This window comes from Ambystoma mexicanum, chromosome 10, assembly GCF_040938575.1.
Source record: "Ambystoma mexicanum isolate Mex_15411 chromosome 10, UKY_AmexF1_1, whole genome shotgun sequence".
NCBI classification, from domain to species: Eukaryota; Metazoa; Chordata; class Amphibia; order Caudata; family Ambystomatidae; genus Ambystoma; species Ambystoma mexicanum.
In genome coordinates this window covers 1,601,893,021-1,601,914,693 of record NC_090932.1, presented here as the reverse complement: position 1 = coordinate 1,601,914,693, position 21,673 = coordinate 1,601,893,021, and the positions used below count along the sequence as shown (strand labels likewise).

General features: G+C 50.4%; 1 protein-coding gene across 2 annotated transcripts in view; it reads right to left on the bottom strand.

The window, feature by feature from the left end:
• LOC138492657 (serine-rich adhesin for platelets-like) overlaps positions 1 to 21,673 on the bottom strand; it is a 994,122-nt gene that overhangs the window by 722,484 nt on the left and 249,965 nt on the right. The window lies entirely within an intron of this gene.

Below are 21,673 nucleotides of genomic sequence, written 5' to 3'. Positions count from 1 at the left end.
TTTTACCTGTTCTCACATTGCAAGGGGTCACTCATGACAGCTGTACTGACACAAAAGACGTCCCTAGGACACAAACCATTGGCTTACTATAGTGGCACTTTGGATGCTGTGATGCAAGGACATTTCGCGTGCGAGCAATCGCTCGCTGCAGCCGCGTTCGCAATTGAGAAAAGTGCCACAATAGTAATGGGATGCCCTGTGACATTGTTTGTTGAGCATTCATTATTTGCAATACTCGAAAGGTCAAAGAGTACACTGACCACACAGCGGGCAACCGCCTATGAAATAATATTGTCCAGCGCCAATATCCATGTGGTGCGATGCAGGACAGTGAATCCGGCAACATTCATTACAGAAGCATGCACACTAGAGGACATGCAGGAACATGATTGTGCAACTTACACAGGAGAAAGAGGGGAGGACACAGTGGTGTGCAAGAATGCCCTGAGCGAGGGGGAAGTGTACTTTGTAGACGGATCAGCATCAATTGACGTGGACACAGGAGAAAAACATGTGGGTATGGCAGTGGTGAGATTAGAAGATGGTGAGTATGAGACACTAGTGCAGTACCGCCTTCCATCACATTTCTCAGCACAAGCAGCAGAACTCATTGCCCTAATAGAAGCATTGCACGCAGCTAAAGGGTGCGCGGTGACAATTTACACAGATTCAGCTTATATGACGACAACAGTACATGGAGGTCTGGCCAGATGGGGGCGGAGGGGATTTCGACGAGCAGATGGGACTCCAGAGCAACATGCAGAATTACTGAAGGAGTTAATTGAAGCCCTACGAGATCCCACAATGGTAGCAATAGTGAAGTGCCAAGCACATACGTCCAACACAGACGTTGGGCCTCATTACAACCTGCCATTCCGGGGCCGTGCAAAATCTGTGACGGCGGTAAAAACGTTTCCGTGTCCGCAAGGTTGCGGAAAAACCGTCCGATTACACGCTGTCGGTCGCGCGCACCACACGGACTCGGAAACGTTGTTACCGCCGTCACGGAAAACCCCACGGAAATGGAAATAACGAAGCCACAAGTGGCGCTAAACCCGTTTCCGCCTCCGCCACCACGGACACGGAACCGGAAATACCATGATCGCCAAAACAGGAAACAGAGAGGCGGCCCTCATATAAAAGCACAATCCATCGCCATCCAGAGCCAGCACAAGCACAATCCTAACTCTGAGAAGCCAAAAGGGACCACCAGCATGACTGCCAGGATTCCTGCTCAGAGGCAGCGCAAACAGCGCTTCAGCGAGGCGGAGCTGACCGTCTTGGTGGAGCACATTGTGGACAATGCTGAGATGCTGTTCAGCGCCGACCAACGGCGTGCCACACAGCAGCGGAGGAAGGAGGTGTGGGCCGAAGCTGCACGCAAGTGCACCGCCGTGGGCGTGGCAGTGAGGAGCGTGAAGGACTGCCACAAGCGTTGGGACGACCTGAGGCTGAGGGTACGCAACCTAATTTCCACGCACCGCCAACGCAGCAGTGGGACAGGCGGAGGACCCCCTTCCCCACTGAGGCTGCAAGCATGGGAGGAGCGTTGCAGCAGCGTCCTCCACCTAGAGGGACTCCATGGGATCGGGCAGGCTGAGGCAGGAGTGAGCCCACCTGCAGATGCCGGTAAGTGCCCAAACATGAATGCCACATGTAAATATGCAGTTGTGAGTACTGGGCCAAAGGACCCATTAACAACCCCCCCCCCCCCAGGCAGTGCATGTGTGGCCCAAAGGACCCATTAACAACCCCCCCCCCAGGCAGTGCATGTGTGGCCCAAAGGACCCATTAACAACCCCCCCCCCCCAGGCAGTGCATGTGTGGGCCAAAGGACCCATTAACAACCCCCCCCCCAGGCAGTGCATGTGTGGGCCAAAGGACCCATTAACAACCCCCCCCCCCAGGCAGTGCATGTGTGGGCCAAAGGACCCATTAACAACCCCCCCCCCCAAGCAGTGCATGTGTGGGCCAAAGGACCCATTAACAACCCCCCCCCCAGGCAGTGCATGTGTGGGCCAAAGGACCCATCATGATCCGTATGGCAACCAATATCACTGAATGCAGACACCAGCAATCAGATGCATGTGACTAACACTATTCAATGTACAATCTTAATGACGCATGTGATGCACCCATCTGCCACCACAACAACACTAATTGCATGCCCTTTGTGTCCCCACAGCCGTTTCAAGTGACAGTGATACTGCACAACAGGCCAGCCAATCTGCATCGGCAAGTACACTAGCCACTGCCACCACACAGGAGGATGCTGCCGGCAGTTCTGCACCTCTGGCCACATTACCAGCCACTACAGATGTGCGGCACACCACCACCACAGACATCCCCACCGTCTCCACACTGGCTGAGTCTAGACAGGTGCCACGGGAACCTATCATGGACACCCAACACAACACCGAAGGCAGCAGCACTGCAGAGGGGGCGGCCTGCAGTGATAACAGTGCCCCGCAAGAGCACTCGGAAACGGGGCCACAGGGGGAGATGCCCACATTGGAAGACCTGGGCTCCTTCCATGAGCTGGGGTTCAGCCCCACCTTCACTGGGGAGTCTCATGAGGTCGCCCACCCCATCCATGGCCGAACTGAATGCCCGCATGCAGCGGATGGAGGACCAGCAGGCTACCCTCACCCTGCTGGTGGAGAGGCAGCTAGAGGAATCCAGGCTGCAGAGGGAGAGCTACAGCGCCTCAGTGCGTCGCCTGTCGAGGTCCATTGGACGCTTTGCGAGCACCATAGTGACCCTTGCACGCCATGTGCGGGAGGGCAACGACCACACCTCCAGGCTTGTAGAGGCCATGTTGGTTGGCCAACAGGCAAATCTGGCACGGATGCCCTCAATCCCAGATTCTGGGCCATCAAACACTACCACCCCATCCAGCTCCACTACTGCCAGTCCAAGGAGGCGCTCGAGTAGGCTAACGGGTCCTTCGGGCAAGGTTGCACAGGCACAGAAGCGCACGCGGAAGTGATGGCATGTGTGTGGGGCAGTGCAGGACACATGTGGACTACAAGGGTGTGAGAGGGGTGGGCACGTTTGGGTGGTGGGGTAGGTAGTTTTGGGGGTTTGGACAATGGGCTCTGGGTGGGGGTGGGCACGTTTGGGTAGTGGGTGTCCCCGGGTGTACAGCTTCCCTAACCAATGCACCTTCTTCCCTGTTGTTATCACATCAATACATCACCATTTCAAATCAAGACATACATGTGTGGACATTGATCATTTATTTTGCAGTGCAACTATTAATTCATTGTCGTCACCATGTTTGTGCATTTCTGTGAATGTGCTGTGACTCAAAAGTAAATGCAAATCAGGGCATCCCGTGCTCTCTGGCCATCATGTGGACCCCCAGAGGGAGGCGGTGCCATCCCATCCCCATCCCCATCCCCATCTCCATCCCCATCCCCATCTTCCTCATCTGCGTCTGGTGGCATTGGGATGTTCCTGCGCAGGCATATATTGTGCAGCATGGCACATACGAGCGTGATTTTGCCCATCTTCACTGGGCTGTACAGCAGTGATCCGCCAGATCTGCTCAGACAGCGGAAACGGGCCTTCAGCAGTCCAAATGTCCTCTCAATCATTCCACGTGCGCGGATATGTGCCCTATTGTATGCCTCTTCATGCCTGTTCCTTGGTCTCCGTACAGGTGTCATCATCCATGGCGTGAGTGCATATCCCGCATCACCTACATGGGATGTAGATGGGGGAACATGTCAGTGTTTGTGGCATCATGTCCTCATCTGCTGGTGTGCATTCTTGTATCATCATTCATTCATGCATATGTACCATGCAGTGTCTGGAGGTATGTTTCGGCCATCACGAGGTATGTCGCTGACTGCATATGGGCCTACACATTGACTTGCATGTTTACTGTGCCCTGCGGGTGAAATTTGATTGTGTGCATGTCATGGTGCAGTGCTGTCCACACATGGCAGAGTGACTCCACTGTACGGAAGTAGTAAATACACGTCGTCTCATTTACACGCCTCCCGTGCCTTTTGGGGCAGTGTTTCAATTGAGGGTGGGTGTCTGCAGTGGCACAGGGTTCATGGGACAGTGACGGGATTGGCTGTGGCAGCGTGTGCACGGGCACATTGTGGTACCCTGTCATGTCTTCCTTCATGATGTTTGGCATCTGCTGTGTATTTGGTAGATGGAAGGGGGGTGATGCATGTGCGGTCACAGCGGCACACTCACAATGCTCATTGGGCTGGATACACACACACCACTCCGACAGGGTTGTAGCATCGTCAGCTGTACTCACCCAATAGCCATGTGCTTTGTCCGGCATAGCGTTCCATGTACCGTGGCAACGTGGAATTCCGCAGTACCATTGAGTCATGTGATGAGCCTGGGAAACATGCACAGCAGTGTGTAATCAGTTGCATGGCATCACAAACCATCTGGACATTCAAAGAGTGATACTGTTTCCTATTGCGGAACACCGCCTCAATTGCATGTGGTACTGTCAGCTCGACGTGGGTGCAGTCAACTGCGCGCGCCTATGCAATTTGGCATGCCTGCTATGGAATGGAAGGCCAACTTGGTGGCAATGACCTCGGGGAGGGTGCGGGGTAGGGCTATGTGTTCCGACACATGGCGCAACAGGGCATCCAGTACCTGTACCAGGATTTTTGAGAAACACGGTTGTGATATGCCGTGCAGCTCACCAACCGTGTGTTGATAGGTGCCAGTGCCAAGGAAATGCAGAACTGAGACAACCTTCAAGAGGGGGGGATGGCGGTGGGGGTGTCAATTAGGCTGCTGATGTTGTCCTGAATCATGGCGGTGATGTGCAGGATTGTTGCACGGTCCAGCCGGTATAGGGTGTGGATCTGTCCTGGGGTGAGGTTCCAGGGTGAGGCCCTGATGCGTGGTATTGGTGGCTGGCGGCGGGGTCGGGCTGGCTGGGCAATGGGGTTTGCCATAGCTGCAGGGTTGGCTGGTTGCCGCCTGCGCCTCCTCCGCCTACGCCTCCTCCTCTGCGCCATTACTGCCACCATGTGCAGTACTGCCTGTTGGTTGAGTAGGCCCAGTCCCAGTGCTACTAGACCTGCTGCCTGCATGGTTCTGTGTTGTGTTGGGCTGGGTGTGGCCCTTTTGTAGGCTCCCAGTGGCCTGCTAGGTCCAGCTGGGCTGATTTGGTGCACCTGTGCCCTGATTCAGTTCAGCAGGCAGTGTATAACGCCATGTTCGCGCTGGCGGCTGTTCCGCCACCGTGATCACGGTATTTCCGCCATTTTTTTCCTGGTATTTCCGTGTCCGCGCTAGTTGTGATGCTCACGGTGTTTAGTGTTGCTGGTAACGGAGGGGTTTCCGTGCAGACGGACTTAAGGAGAACCCTGTTTCCGCGGTGGCGGTTTAGGGTGGTGCTATTACCGGGGCCGCGGGTCATGATTGCGCGGACATGGAAACGGTGCCGGTATGGTTTTACCGGCAGTGTTAATTCCGGACAGGAGTACTTGTAATGAGGCCCGTTGTGTCTTTGGGAAACGCGGCAGCGGACGCGGCTGCCAAAGAAGCCTACTACTTTGAGAAATGTGAAGCAGGTGAGTACATGCTGCAGCAAAAGACAAACGAGGAGCTTCCAGAAGGGTACAATACAATGCCTATATCACAAATACTAGAGTTACAGGAAGGAGCAAGTGCAGATGAAAAGGTGATGTGGGTTAAACAAGGGTGCAGCCAATCAGCAACAGACTTACTGTGGTGACAAAGTAACTCAGGAAAAGTGGTAATGCCAGTAAAATCATTAGAAATAGCGTTTCAACAACTACACTTCCCAACACACAACACGAAACAACACATTGCAGCAGAGATACAGGTAGAGTGGTTCGTGCCCTGTCTTCAGGAGTACTTATCTAGATTGACATTGGAGTGCACAACATGCCAGATATACAGTTCAGGAATGACATTACGTACACTAAGGGGAACAATTCCAAAACCGATTGGGCCATTCAGAGAGCTACATATTGACTACGCGGACATGGGAGAAAGGTGTAATGGGGCACGTTACATGATTGTGGTTGTGTGCCCATTTTCAAGATGGGTGGAAGCAGGCCCATGTGCACGACCTGATGCTAAAAGTGCTGCAAAATTCCTAGTGAGAGAAGTATTTCCGCGCTGGGGAATTTATGACGTGATTCGCTCAGACAACGGCACTCACTTTGTAAACAAACTCTTCAAGGAAGTAACAACACTATTGGGAATAAAGCATAAGTTGTGCTCGATTTATCATCCTCAAAGTAATGGCGTGGTAGAAAAAATGTACGGCCTGTTAAAAGGATTATCGAAACTATGCTTTTCATTAAAAAAGAACTGGATTTACTGTTTACCCCTTGCACTGTTTGAGCTGAGAAATCAGCCAAGCAAGCACCACCATTTGTCCCCGCACGAAATCGTGACTGGGAGACGAATGCACACAGCACACTCCCCACTGTGCGAACACTCAGATGCACACAGAAGCGCTGCGATATTGGGAGATGAGTTCTCAGACTACTTGAAAAAATTAACAAGGGCAGCGCGCGCAATATCAAAGCAGCTTTCATCACCATTCACGAGAGAAGAGGGGAACACAACAGGGTCAGTTACGGAGCCTGAAGCCCAGGTACAACTGATGCCGGGTGAATTTATTTATGTCCGGAGCTCTGTGCGCCGGTGGAATGCACCACGGTTCCATGGCCCATACGAAGTGGTATTTTGCACGCCTAGGGCTGTAAAAGTGAAGGGCCTAAAATATTGGATACATCTGACGGATGTACGAAGAGCATATAATAATGTGCAGGAAGAGGTGGATGAGGGGGCACACACAACAGCAAACAATGCAAATCAAAATAATGAATGAATATGAACTTGTGTGTGGCGGAAACGCACCTGATTGAGAAAGTTGTTGACAAGTATAATTGCATTTAAGGGTATTTAAAAAAAAATTTAAAAAATGTGTGAACTTATATGTAAATAATAATGTGATGAAAATATGTAGTGTCTACTCCCTTGTCTGTGCATCCCCAACCCTACTGCCCTACCGACTTCCATTCCCTTTCAATATATACTGGCACTGGTAGTGGCAACAAAATGTTTACATTCATGCACTTAATGCACTTTCATATCTCAAACAGGAGCTACCATGGCATCTAACGGGCAGCCTGCAATGGATAGATTTATTAGATATAGAGAATTGTTATCTGAGAGATGTGGATATTCGTATGAGTGTGGATTATCTGTGTGCATTACATTGTTTTTACAATCATGTTTGGCCTGGTTACGTATTGGTTCATAGCGTTCATCTCTATCGAGATGAACGAGGGGGGAGGAATTAACAGCACTAATGCGACTAATGCAACAGCAAGTGTAAATAACTAAAGAAGGTGATTTTTTGGTATGGGACGGAACTAAACTTGTATGGGGATATTATACCACACCATCCAATGCTGTCATCTCGAAAAAGGAAGGGCTGCAGGGAGAAATGCAAAACAACACAGTGTATCCGCCCAAAATATCTAATTACAATGCCCGCAGTTCAAATGATCGAAACCCCTCCGCCATATCCTGGTTGTATAACACCCCCACCAGCCAGCCTGCCCCCATAGCCAAAAACACACTGTCAGATAACAGAAAGGAAGAAAATGAAAAAATGACAGCAACACATGAAATATTATATGATGACTGGGCAAAGAGGGACGGGAAGGAGAAAGGGGGGCCCACTTTGTCCATCGCCCATGAAGCCAGGAAGTACATAAGGAACAGAAATAACAGGCGAAAAAGGGAGGAGGGGAGGAAGAAGTATGATGAGTATTATGGCTTTGGGCTAGATAAAATGGAAGACCCGCGACACCCCCACCAGACAAATAAATGGTATGCGGATATGAGTGCAACAGCTAAACAAACAAATGAGAGCTGTTATGTCTGCTCCCTCATTCCCCATGCTTCAGGCACGCCCAAAGTATTGTTACCAAAAGAGTTGCCTATTGTAGATGCCCAATGTCTCCTTCATCTCACGTTGTGCAGAATTAAGAACACCTTCCAGGCACATGAAGTTACTTTTAAAATGCTGCAGAATGAGAAAACCTGCTATCCAAAGACAGTAGGAGTGGTATGTCTGGAAGAACCATTTTTTATAATACAAGGGACACTTTTTTCAGACAACAAGTGGAAGGACGAAGAAGTAATGTGTAAGGCTGAAGCGCTGAGGGGTGTGGCACCAGAGAAATTGCAATGGATAGAAGAAAGGTGCACACCAGAATGGAAGGAACCCATTTCAAAACTAACTTGGGTAACAGCCATTGAAAAACCCTTCAAGCTGCAGAAGGAAATAGACTATGAACTGTGTTTTAAAGGAGAGGGGAAATCCTCCAAGGGGACAAACAAGAACTGTAACAAGACCCTCACCATCCCAGATTTAAGAAAAGGGACAGCGGCCCTGATGGACACGTATAGGGTATGTGGCAACCAGGCATACCTGCACCTTCCACAATCATGGAGTGGCAGCTGCTCGATGGCCACTCTGCACTCAGCACTAATGGTAATCCCGGAAAGCCACATTGATGGGAGCAAAAGGACGCGAGAAAACACCCAACAGAGTGCGGCCCAGCCAACTGCAGAGTCACAAATCTATGTCCTGTCTTCTGGGAACAAGGAAGAGGTGCTGTCCCGAAACAGACGAGCATCGAACTACATATCAAAGGCATCGTCAGAGTTGCTGGCACAGATCCCAGACAGGTATCGATTATTTAGCTCTGCAGAAACATTCTTCGCTTCACTCATCCCAAGTATCCAGGCACGAGCAAATGCAAAATGGCTCCAGATAACACGTTGAGAGCTGATCCAGCTGGCAAATGACACTGAATAAGGGTTCAACGTAATAAAAGTGGAACTAAGAGCATTACGGCTGATGACCATGCAAAACAGGTATGTCTTGGACCTGTTGACAGCGATGGATGGAGGTGTTTGCCGAAAAATCGGAAGTGCCTGCTGCACTTTCGTACCTTGCGAAGACACAGACAACGGCTCCCTGTCCCATGTGATCGAAGCAGTACATAACCTAGGAGAAAGAATGAGAACGGAAGGTGGAGCGGAAGAAAGCACTTGGTTCGACAATATTTTCTCCTGGGTTCCATCATGGCTGGGAATGACTGTGAAATTTTTGATGCCGGCTGTGGTGTTGCTCCTCTTTATTTTTTGCCTGTGCCAGGTGGGTCTTCGATGTTGTGCTAACGCAGTACCGAATGGTGCAATGATGATGGTGACAATGGGCAACACCCGTGGTACAATACAAGCCATGCAGGAAGTGCAGGTACAAACAGGAACAGATGACACACCAAGATATCAGCTAGTGCTTAGGTATCACGACAAGGACATAGTAGATAAATTGTGGCATACTACCATTAGAAAGCCCCGTATACTAGAATGGTACAAGGAGGTGTGGGTAGACTTGGAAGGAGAGAGCGGATGTATATACCTGACTTGTACCCCAGATGAATATGCTAGGAGAGGTGAGAGCTTAAGGGGGGTGTGCAGAGCATGGATGCCCATAAAAGGCACACCTGCATGGGATGACGCAATAATTGACGAGGAAGAGTGCAGGAGATTGGAGGATTTAAAGAATTTGTTACTTAAGTAACGAAAGGGGGAAATGTAGGGGAGGATTTGTCCAAAAGACCCCCCTCGCCTACATCCCCTCCCCCGGTGAGGGCCATGGCTCATCGGGCGTCCCCTCCTTACCACCAGGGCCCAGGTGGTGGATGGCTCACCTGCTGAAGGCATTGCCCACACATATTGAATTTAGCTAGGCCTCAGAAACCATTTTGTCTAATAAAGATGGTGTCAGCTCGGCGCACTGCAGCACGGCCCCCACCTTTGGAGAGTTTCAATTATCCCTGTGGCCGCAGCTCCCTGGCAGATCCGCCGTGAGCCCTTTCCCACGAACAAGACGGACATGAGCTAGTGTAAGATACCAACACTGTAACATTTCACCTTCCGCAGTGTATCGCTGCTCCCAGCATGACCCGGCCAGCAGAGCCTGGGTGGAAAGAGAACTGAAAAATGGCCCTCAGATAAAAGCAAAAGTTCCCAAATACTAATGACAAAACTACCTGCGATGGACGCATTTTCTCCACAAACCTCTTTGACTAAAAAACCTGTAAAATGTATAGATATGGCAGAATGCATGTTCATATGGCATTAGCAATGAAGCACCCACACCACTGCAGTTATGTACAAATAGTGAAAGCGTCCCGGGGGATTATTTGTTATGCGTATCATTGAAAAGTTTACACCCCACGGTCCCGCGCCATAACCGAACTAATGCTGCTAGAGTGCAGAGAAAGACAAATGCAACCATATTGAGGGCTCATGTAAAGGGCGCGCGAGAATGCACCCTTCATGTGTGTATGTCCAAGCCCCTTATGTGCCACTACCGTCACGTACGATGGCGAGTCGTTCCTATGCGCTCCACCAACCTCACTACTACCTCACTTACTGCAAATGTATATGCATATAACAAAATGTTGTAGTTGTTAAAACATAGTGTACAAATAATGTGCTCGGACTAGCTATATTTGAGAGGCATTAGCAAAGTTAAAATGTGAGCCTTGGAATGACTCAATTAGTATTGTATATTATTTGAATGTTTATGATGCTTTCACCTAAAATCGGCAACACACGAGGAAGATACCTTTGTGAGTATATGCAAGGCCGTTCCCCCTCCCTGCGTGGCCTGCCAGACGAGAGAGCAGAGGCCCGCACCGCGCTGCTCCACCTCCCCCAAACAGGCTGGAGCCGCTTCAAAGATTTGTAGTTCCCTCTGCAGCACCCAAGGCCACGGCCCGCCACCTGTATTATTTACAGCCTAGCAGTAAACCTCCGCCTGAAAACACAAATCCAGAGGCGCCCTCTCATAAGCCCCACGACCCACCGGATCACCTTAGGTTAATGGCCCCTGTAAGATTAGGACACCCAATATTATGGCAACATTACAGCAACACATTCATAATGACTTCTAACAAGTCAGGAGGACATGTACCCCCTGTCCCATGCCCTGAGACCCAGCCCCACGATCTATGGGACCCGGTCAACAGGACACTGGTAACCATGTACTGATGAATCGCCATCAAACCCCTCTCAAGGTGCATTCCTCCTGTGTTGCATTAACCTGTAGAATAACCTATTGGAAGATTTACTAAAGAAGATAATATTGCAAATGACTGAATGACTGCGGTGTGCATGGCCTAGGGCAAAGAAGTCAGGAAAAGACATTCATCTCTGACACTGGCCACAGTGGCACAACAACACCGCCCGGATGAACCCAGCTGACCCGCAAGGCCCAGCCCAACCCACGAGGCTGACCAGTGACGTCCTCCAGCCAAGACCAACCACATCACAGCAACACCTATAGCTAGTCGTTGCCACCCAATCCCATTGAACTTGTGCCCCCTATAGTGTGTAGGTTTTGATGACGTTTTTTGTAAATATATACGCCTGTGTTTGCTATTGTCGGACAGAGCGCTCTCGGAGTTTGCAGAGTTCTTTGCATGCCATATTCTGATTTACGCTCACCCGCACTTTGTCTTGGCCTTATTCCCATTCTGGGAGAGTACATCATTGTCTCTCATTGCGGGGAGGATCGTGCTGGTTGGGGACGCTTTCCTTCACCCCGATGCAGAAAACGTGGGGAAGGGAGTTTCAGTTTACGACATCTTGACATATTATTTACGAACACTTGTTTCTTTTCCTGAAAACTATCCCACACGCTTTTTTGTTTTAGTTGTGAGGTTTGGCAATAGGTTTCTTAGTAGAGGTCTTTTTGTTTTGACACAACGTCACAAGGACTGCCTTTATTTGATGGTCGAAGCTTGTTCCCGCGACACCCAAATAAGTTCTCCCTCTCGCTCCTCCAGCCCAAAGAGGACCAGCATGGGAGCTTTCATTCTATGAACCCCATCCAGATCCTTGATCCAGCTCAGAAATTCATCCCAGTAGCATTGGACCTCCGAGCATCCCCAGCACATAAGCCAATAGTTGGCTCTCAAGTCACATTAATGCCAGCACATCGAGCTCACATCCTGGTACATCCTTGACAGCTTGACCGGGTCATATTGCCAGTTTTGTAAGAGCTTTACTGCGTGTAGTTTATATTGACAGGAGATAGGAGTTTTGAAGGCCCCCTGACACATCCTCAGTGACGTTTGCGGGTCCAGTTCCAGTTCCATGTCCCTCTCCCACGATATCCTCAACCCCTCCACCGTCCCCTTCCTCATGTCCAGCAAGGCCTTGTACAGCGCCCTGATGCCTCCCTTCGACTCTGTAAGTGTGTCCAGTAGTTTCTCGAAGGGAGTGAGCTCCCTCTGTATCTTACTTTTCCATGCCCCCTTAGTCAGGACCCCCTTGAGCTGCAAGTGCATGAAGGCAGAGAGTACTTATCCCCAGGGCCTCCTCCACTTCCAATATCGTTATAAATCTCCCACCCTTCCACATTTGCCTAATCCTTTTCAGGGCTGCCTCATACCATGCCTGAAATGTTGAGAGATCCGGCAATTCGTCCCGAACTCCCGGTACCCAAAGATGCCACAAAGGTGAGGGCCACGAAGTCACACGGGACATCCCTTTACCCTGTTGCCAGATGCTCCACATAGTGCCCAGGATTGGATGCTCCCACATCCTATGTTAACTGTGCCCTGGGCACACATAGCCACTCTCCCACCGTTGCAGGCCTCACATAGTGATTGTCAAGTGCCACCCATTGTAAGTCTATCTGTCCTCTAAGGTGTGGGATTAATATTCTTATCTGAGTGGCCTTGCAATATAGATATATATCTGGGAGTATGACCATCCCCATGTTCCTTGGGGAGACTCAAGACATTGCTAGAAACTCTAGGTTTCTTCCCTTGCAACAGGAACTGTAACATAGTCCCCTTGGTCGCCCTGAAGCAGAGGTCGGGGATCTGAATAAGCAGCCTTTGGACAGATGCAGGATCTTGGTGATGGCTACCATCTTGATCACATTCAGCCGTCCCATCCAAGAGATTAACAAGTTACTTCTTACCTTGTAACGTTCTTTCGATGGGATGTTCCTCCGACGTATTCCTTATCTTTGATAATTCGTCTCCAGCTTGCTGGCCTCAGAAATTTTTTCTCTGTAGAGGGCGATGCGCGTCGACGTCCGCCGAGTCGATGTCCCTCGACAGGCACCGTATCGACGCCAACGTCACCATGCCCATAAATAGCCACATGCGGCGTCCGTTGCTCAGTTCCGTTTTGTAGCATAAGAAAAGTCATGCCTGAATTGGTTATTGACCTTGAAGGAGCGTAAGATGCAACCACAAGGGAAGTATTACTGCGGAGATGGATGGGAGGGGAGATCAGGAATACGTCGGAGGAACATCCCATCGAAAGAACGTTACAAGGTAAGAAGTAACTTGTTCTTCGAAGGGATTGTGTCCTCCGACGTATTCCTTATCTTTGATAGACTCCCATAGCAGTGGCATGTAATTGGAGGTGGGAGTAATAATGTCATGTATCCCTTTTAGGAATGAACCGAATGTAATACGGCTTTGCCAAATCTGGTCTCTTGACTAGTGGAGGAATCCAGGTTGTAAAATGTTGTGAATTTATGTGCGGACGACCATGTGGCAGCCGCACATATGTCCCGGACCGGTACCCCTCTTTGGAGGGCCGAAGAGGCTGCGATACCCCTGGTTGAATGAGCCCTAAGATTTTGGGGTGGCTCTTTCCCTGCCAGTTTGTAACATTCCAGAATGGCCAAAATAATCCACCTGGAAATGGTCTGTTTTGTTATGGGTAATCCCAATTTGTGACCTGAGTATCCTACAAACAGTTGGTCTGCTTGCCTAATCCTAGCCAGTCTGCTGATGTAAAAGCTCAGAGCTTGCCTTGGGTCCAGCCTATGTAGCCTTTCTTCCTCTTTCCCCGGATGGGGAGGAGGGTAGAACGAAGGTAAGGTAATTTTCTGAGTAATATGAAATTCAGAAACCACCTTTGGGAGGAAATTAGGCTTCACCTGTAGGACAACTTTGTCCTTGTGGAAAATTGTATGTGGGGGTTTACAGGAGAGAGCTTGTAGCTCGCTCACCCTCCTAGCAGATGTTAGTGCTACCAATAGGACAGTCTTAAGCGTGAGAAATCTCAGCGAACAAGAGTGAAGTGGTTCGAATGGAGTGCCCATTAGGAAGTTTAAGACTAAATTTAAGTCCCATAAGGGAACTTGGAATGGTCTTGGAGGATAAACATTAGTTAATCCCTTGAGAAATTGTATTACTAGAGGTAGTTTGAAATACGATGGTTCCTCCGCAGTGCGTTTGAAGATTGAAAGTGCTGCGAGATAGCCTTTTACATTGCCAACCTGAAGGCTTGAGTTTGCCAAGTCGAGTAGAAACGTTAACACCGTTGGTGTACCACATGAAAAAGGGTTGATATTCCCTTCTCTACACCAGCTGCAAAATATGTTCCAACGGCAGCGGTATAAAGACTTTGTTGCTGGCCTTCTGGCCGAAAGCAACACCTCCATGACGTCATCAGGGAGGTCCCAATCCTTGTACCTCACCCTTTCAGAAGCCAGGCGTGAAGGTTGAGGGTTCTGATGTCTGGATGGAGAACCTGACCTCCCTTCTGCGAGAGAAGATTCTCTTTGAGTGGAAGACGGATTGGAGGGCAGATGGACATATCTAGAAGGTCCGGGTACCACGTTCTCCTGGCCCAGTCCGGGGCAATTAGGATCATGGTTTTCCGGAATCTTCTCAACCTCCTGATCATTTGAGGAATAACAGGGACTGGTGGAAACGCGTAAAGGAGTGGGAACTCCCAATCCACTACGAACGCGTCTCCTTGAGCTCCTCTCGGGGGAAATTCCCTTGAATAGAACAGATCGCACTTCCTGTTGGTGCTTGTGGCGAACAGATCCACTGAGGGGTTCCCCAAAGGGCGAAGATCTCTTGAAGGACTTCCTGAGCTAGCTCCCACTCGTGGGAGACTGTGCTCTGCCTGCTCAGAGTGCCCACTGTCAATTTCTTCTCTCCAGCTAGGTGGACTGCCGATAGCGAGATTCCTTCCTGAATTGCCCAAAACCAGAGCTGCATTGCCTCTCTGCACAGTGGCAGTGACCCTACGCCTCCTCTTTTGTTGAGGTAGTGCATGGCCACCGTGTTGTCCGTCATTATCAGGACATTTCTCCCCTGTACTGATGGCAGGAAAGCTTTCAGTGCTAGTCTGATCGCTCTCAGCTCCAATAGGTTGATATGTAGTCTGGACTCTGATGGAGACCAACGACCGCTGATGGTGAAGTCGTTGGCATAGGCTCCCCACCCCGTGAGTGAGGCGTCTGTGACTACTGTTATCTCCGGCCATGGTTGCCAAAACAGTTCTCCTTTCAAGATGTTCTCTGGATAGGCCCACCATTGAATGTTGTGGGCTACCTTGTACGGAATCCGGAGGAGATCTGTCATTCTCCCTGAGAATTGCGACCACTGAGTTCTCAGTGCCCACTGAAGAGATCTCATTCTCAGGCGAGCCTCTGGCAAAAGGAAGATGCAGGATGCCATGAGGCCTAGCAACCTCAAAAAGTCGAAGGCTGGGAGACGTTGGGCATTTTGGAACTTGTTGACCATCTGCAGAATATCTTGAGCCCTCACCTCTGGTGGCGAGGCTTTTCCCAGGGAAGTGTCCAGGACCGCTCCAATGAACTGGAGTCTCTGAGATGGTATCATCTGTGACTTCTTTAAATTGAGGGAGAAGCCCAGTTTGTGAAGGAAGTGGCAGACATAATCTAGCTGGCTCTGAGCTTGTTCCGAAGATACAGCCCTGATCAGCCAATCGTCCAGGTAGGGGTAGACGTGGATCCCTTCCCTCCATAGACTCGCAGCCACTACCGACATTAGCTTGGTGAAGACCCTCGGAGCGTGGGTCAGCCCAAATGGCAGAACTCGAAATTGATAATGAGAGTCGCCAATTGCGAACCTCAGGTATTTCCTGTGTTTGAGATGGATTGGCACATGGAAATAAGCATCCTGAAGGTCCAGAGATACCAGCCAGTCCTGAAGCTGGAGGGCCTGAAGGATCTGAGAGAGAGTTACCATCTTGAACTTGTCATTCCTGAGGAACTTGTTCAATTCTCGTAAGTCCAGGATGGGTCTCAGTCCTCCGTCCTTCTTTGGTGTGAGAAAGTAGGTGGAATACCAGCCCTTGTTCCTGTCCGCTACAGGTACCGGTTCTATGGCACCTTTCTCTAGCAGGTCTATGATTTCCTGCAAGGGGAGCGGATCTGGAACTTTTAGAGAGCTCTGCCCCGGTGGATGACTCTGAGGGATGTGTAGAAAGGGTAGGCAGTAACCCTGGGCAACTGTCTCCAATGCCCAAGCATCTGACGTTATAGCCTGCCATTCCGTCAGATAGTAAGTAAACCTGCCCCCTACAGGTGTTTTGTGTGGAAAGACCTCAGAGTGGTTTGCGGGCGGCTGATGCAGATGCCGAGGGTAAAGAGGCAGCTGCTGCTGCTGCGGCTTTAGTATTTTTGACCGGTGGATCTCCTTTGGCCTCTTTGATCCGGCTGTCCTCTGCCTTTCCCGAATGCGGAATAATAGCGAAAGGACTTTCCTCTTCCAGAGGTTCCTGAGGGGCAAAAAAGGAGTTTGGCGGATTGCAGCTCCTAATGATTTTGCCGCTGCTTTAGATGTCCGCAACTTTACCAAATAAAGAAGAGCCGTCAAAGGGCATATTCAAAAGTCTGGCCTGTACATCTGGAGCAAAGGCAGACTTTCGCAACCACGCATGCCTGCGGATTGTCGTACTTGCCGCCATGGCCCTGCTGATACTGTCAGCGGAATCGATGCCAGTTTGAAGTGACTCGCACATGGCATCTTTGCCATCTTTAATAATGTTAAGGAAGGCTTCCCTTTCCTCTCCTTCGGGTATGCAGTCAGCCGCTGATGAAGCACACTCCCATAGTGTGTGACTGAACCTGGCGAGCATACAGGTGGCGTTGTTGGACTTCAACGCCATACTACAAGCAGAAAATACTTTTTTTGCCATAGAATCGTACCTCTTGTCATCTCTATCCTGTGGGACAGTAGGGCAAGCGGACCTACTGCTTGATGAAGTTGCCGCTTGAACCACCAGGCTCTCAAGAGTCGGGTGTTTTGATAAGTATTCAGGCTCAGCCGCAGCTACCCTATACTTTGCTGACAATCTTTTATTGACTGCAGGGATAACTTCAGGAGTTTCCCAATTAGATGATATCTTTCTTTGTAAGGCTGCATGGAAGGGGACCACAGGATCCTCCTGTGGACCTTTGTCTAATATGTCTGTCAGGTCATCCTGTTGAAAAACAGGCGAAGGCGCAGACCAACCCATAAACTCAATAATTCTTGCCATCAGGGTTCTATAGGGTGTTTCGGCATGTTCCCCTGGGTCTGGTTTAACAAATTCCACTTCTGGGGAACTGTCCAGCCCACTTGCCTCATGTAATGATTCCTATAGGTCTTTCAACCTTCTTTCCTCAGAGGTGAAATCCTCTGAAACAGGTAGTGTGGTCCTCTGCAACCCGAAGGTATCCTGGTCAGAGTCCTCCCCTTCTTCATAGATTGAAGATAATCCGGGGTACTCTGACCTCGGAAATGGTGTAAAACCCATTTCTAAGGCAGAAGGAGCCAAATTTGTCATTATTGGGCGAGAAAACGTCGATGTTGTCGACGCCGATGTGACTTGCTTCGAAGGCGCCGAGAACGGCGTCGAGAAAACTGGAAGAGGCCTCGAAGAACTCGAGGGGATCGGGATCGTACACGAGGATGTCGACGACAGTCTCGGCGTCGTGCCGGAGGCTCTTGGTATCACCGTTGGCTGTGAAGTAGCCGTGGTTTTCTCTTTCATCGGCTACGATGTCGGCGTCGACGATGGCGTCGAGTCGATCGACCGATGCGTCGAAGAACCCTTCGACAACGGCGTCGATGGCGCCGATCCATGCGTCGAAGGGATCTTCGACGACGGCGTTGAAGACAGTGCCTTCTTACCCAATGGCCCGTGGCGCTCTCGAGTGGAATCTTTCGCCGGGTGCAGCGACTCGCAGCGTTTCGATTTTTTGGGTTTTTCACCCGGGGTATCACCCTCAGCTGTCTTCGAGGGGGTCGAGGCCGCTTTCTCGAACACGCTTAGCATTTTCTTCCTGAATTCCTCCCACTCAGCCTGAGAGCTGTGTTTTGTGGGGCAGGAGACCCTTTATGGGGAAACAGAAGAAGACGAGGAAGGGGATCTTCGACGTCTCTTCTTTGAGTGTCTCGATCTCGACGAATGGTGGGAGCCACTTCGAGATCTAGAATGGGAATGCTTCCGAAGGCAAGGAGACGAATGCCTCGACTTAGCTGAAGAAACTTTCGAGGCGGTTTTGACTGACTTACCTCTCTCGAGCTTCCCCTTGCGCTCCTTCAAGGCTTTCGCCGTCATGGACATGCAGTCCTCACACTCCGAACAATGGTGCTCGGCTCCCAAGCACCACAAGCAGATTCTGTGTGGATCCGTTATCGACATTTTTTTACCGCAGTCTCGACATTTTTTTAAGCTGGATCGCGGCGTTGTCGGTTCCGATGAAGATGCCATCGAGAACGAGTTGGTATATTCGAGTAAATGTAGAAGGTTTATCTGACTGAACTGAGCAATGATATTCCGAGGCCCGACGAAGCGCGGAAAAACGGAACTGAGCAACGGACGCCGCGGGTGGCTATTTATGGGCATGGTGATGTCGGCGCCGATACGGTGGCTGTCGAGGGACATCGACTCGGCGGACATCGACGCGCAGCGCCCTCTACAGAGAAAACATTTCCGAGGCCAGCAAGCTGGAGACGAATTATCAAAGATAAGGAATACATCGGAGGACACAATCCCTTCGAAGGTGTGCTCCTTCCATTTTCCCAAATCCTTCTCCAGGGCTGTCATCGGGGGGGGGGTGGCCTCATACAGCCCCTCAAGCCCTCTTGTAACACTGAAGCGGAGATACCTCAGAGACCCCACATTAACCTCCATGCCCAGTGGAAGGAAGCGTCCCAAATCATTGTCCTTATCTATCCAGGGGGATCAGTACCGACTTGCCCCTATTAATTTTAAAGCATGACAATTGCCTGTACTCCTCAATCAACTCCCCTGCTGCAGGGACCGATGTCAATTGATTTTCCAAATGGAGGAGCATGTCATCAGCATATTGCCCAATCTTATACAGATTCTCACCAACCCTAATCCCCTCCACTCTTCTGTCCTCTCTTATCCTATTGGCCAGAGGTTCTAGTGACAGTATAAATCGTGTCAGGCAGAGCGGGCAGCCCTGTCTTGTCCCTCTTTCCAGATTAAACCAGCACAAGTAGCCCCCGTTCACCGCCACACATGCCCTGGGGGAAGCGTAGAGCGCCATGATGCCCCTTACTTACACCAAACTGAATCAGCATTGCCTCCAAAAAGTCCCACTCCACCCTGTAAAAGGCCTTCTTATCATCTATGGAGAGAAGCGTGGGGTCATCCTCCCAGGCCTGTACCTCGTTAATGAAATGCTGCGTCTTCCTCACGGTATCGGCCCCTTGCAGCCCTCTTACAAACCCCATTGGTCCGAATGTACAAGCCTTGGCAAGTGTCCCTACAACCTAGCAGCTAGTACTCTGGCGTAAGCATCTATATTCAAAAGAAAAATCAGACAGTAGGAGTCACACGCCCAGGGGTCCCTGCCTTCTTTCGATATCACCGTGATTAGAGCCTGTGTAAAAGATTCCAGAGATTTCCCTGTTGTCAAAATGCCATTAACCTATTTTGTTAGGAAGGGGACCTTAACTAGCTTCAACCACCCGACAGCCATCCTAATTTCCTCCACAGTGATTGGAGCTTCCAGGCTTTCTGCTTCCATTGTCACGAGCAAGGGGAGATTGGAGTCTGCTAAGCATTTCCCAATATCCTCATTTTCCGCTGCCCCTTCACTGCTGTACAGGCCCTCATAGAATACTTCAAATGCCTCTTGGATCCCTTCAGCCGAACCCTCAGATGTCCTCCGCTGTCCCTCCACCTCTGCAACCTGCCTCTCTGCTCGCTGACCACATAGCTTAGCCCCACTCGAGGGTCCATCTTGTCCCCTTTCTCATAAAACTTCTTTTTCAAAAATTGTAGGCAGCGGACTATCTTTCCTTCCTCGAGGATTCTCAGTTCCTCCCTCACGTACCTCGCCTCCTGGATGAGGCCCTCTCTACCATCCATGGTCAACTGTGCCCGCTTCTCGAAGACCCTTATTTTATCCCTCAATCCTCTCTCTATGCCCAATCCTCTCTCTAAGTCCTCCCACAGTGATTTGTTACATCTCCACTTCGAACCCCTGGGACAAAGGCCTTTCCAACTAATATCGACCAACACCAAGTCATGGTCAGACCAACTAATGAGATGAATAACTGACCCCTCTGCCAAATCCCACAGGTCTCTGGATATATATAGGTAGTCTATCCTCGTCAAGGTCCCATGTGGGGCGGAATAAAAAGTGATCCCCCTGTCACTTGTGTGGAGGTGGTGCCATATGTCCCGCATCCCATATAGCTCCATGATCGTTTCCATTTACCTGCCTGCCAGATTCTGGGGCTCCTGCTCCCCGGAGTGCCCGGACTGTCGGTCCATGCTGACATCACTCCAAACATTGAAGTCTCCCCGGAGTATGAAGTGCCCCCCACCCTCAATATTTATCTTTTCCGGTTTTCTGCAGCAACCTCCGTTGACCCTGGTTGGGGGTGTACATGGTGGCAAATGTGAACCTGATTCCTCGAATCTGACCCGAGATCAAAATCGCCCTTCCCTTAACATGCATCCACACTTTTGTAACCTTCAGTCGGAGCCCCCTACGGACCAGGATCCAACCCAGCCTTTCTTGTTATCCCAAAGCCCCAGTACTGTACCCCCACCAGACCACAGGGGATCCTTCGTTCTTTGCCCCTCAAGTATTTTGTCTCCTGGAGGAATAAGACATCCATCCCAGATCTTCTAAATTCCCTAGCAATCAGGGACCGCTTACTTGGAGAATTCAGCCCTTTCACATTCAGTGTACATACTCCCTTGATCTCTCCCCTATCCCCTCCCCTTGAGTCAGCCATACCCTAATCCTGTTTTCCAACACATTAACCACCAGGAAGTTGACCCTCCCCATTGCCCCGGATCAGAACGGAAGTGTGCGTATATCATCGTAGATCAAGAAATTCCAATACCCTTTTAACTCTTGAAAACCCCTTCCCCCTTGCACCACCCCATCCCTTAGGTGCCTGGCCCCCTACAGTTACTTTCACTAAAAGAGTGCTGAACCACTAGACAGACCTGAGACCTAGGCCCCAGCTCATGACACCACAATCCCCAGTGCCCCCACTCATGCCCCCAGCTCCAACTAGTGTTCAAAGCAAACAGCCGCATACAAACCCAGTAATCCCCACTAACCCAGCTGTAGTAGTAAAGTTCTCTACTCTGATCACCCCAGCCTCCTACGTCCCGGGGATGGGGTGGGCACACGCTCCTCATTCGGGGGCCCACATCCCTCTCTCTGAAACACCCGTTGCTGATACAAGGCCTGTGGCACCTCCGTCCACGGACAAGTCAGCACTGTTCGCTGTTCGGGTACTTTCTCCAGGGCGCCACTCTAGATCCCTTGTGG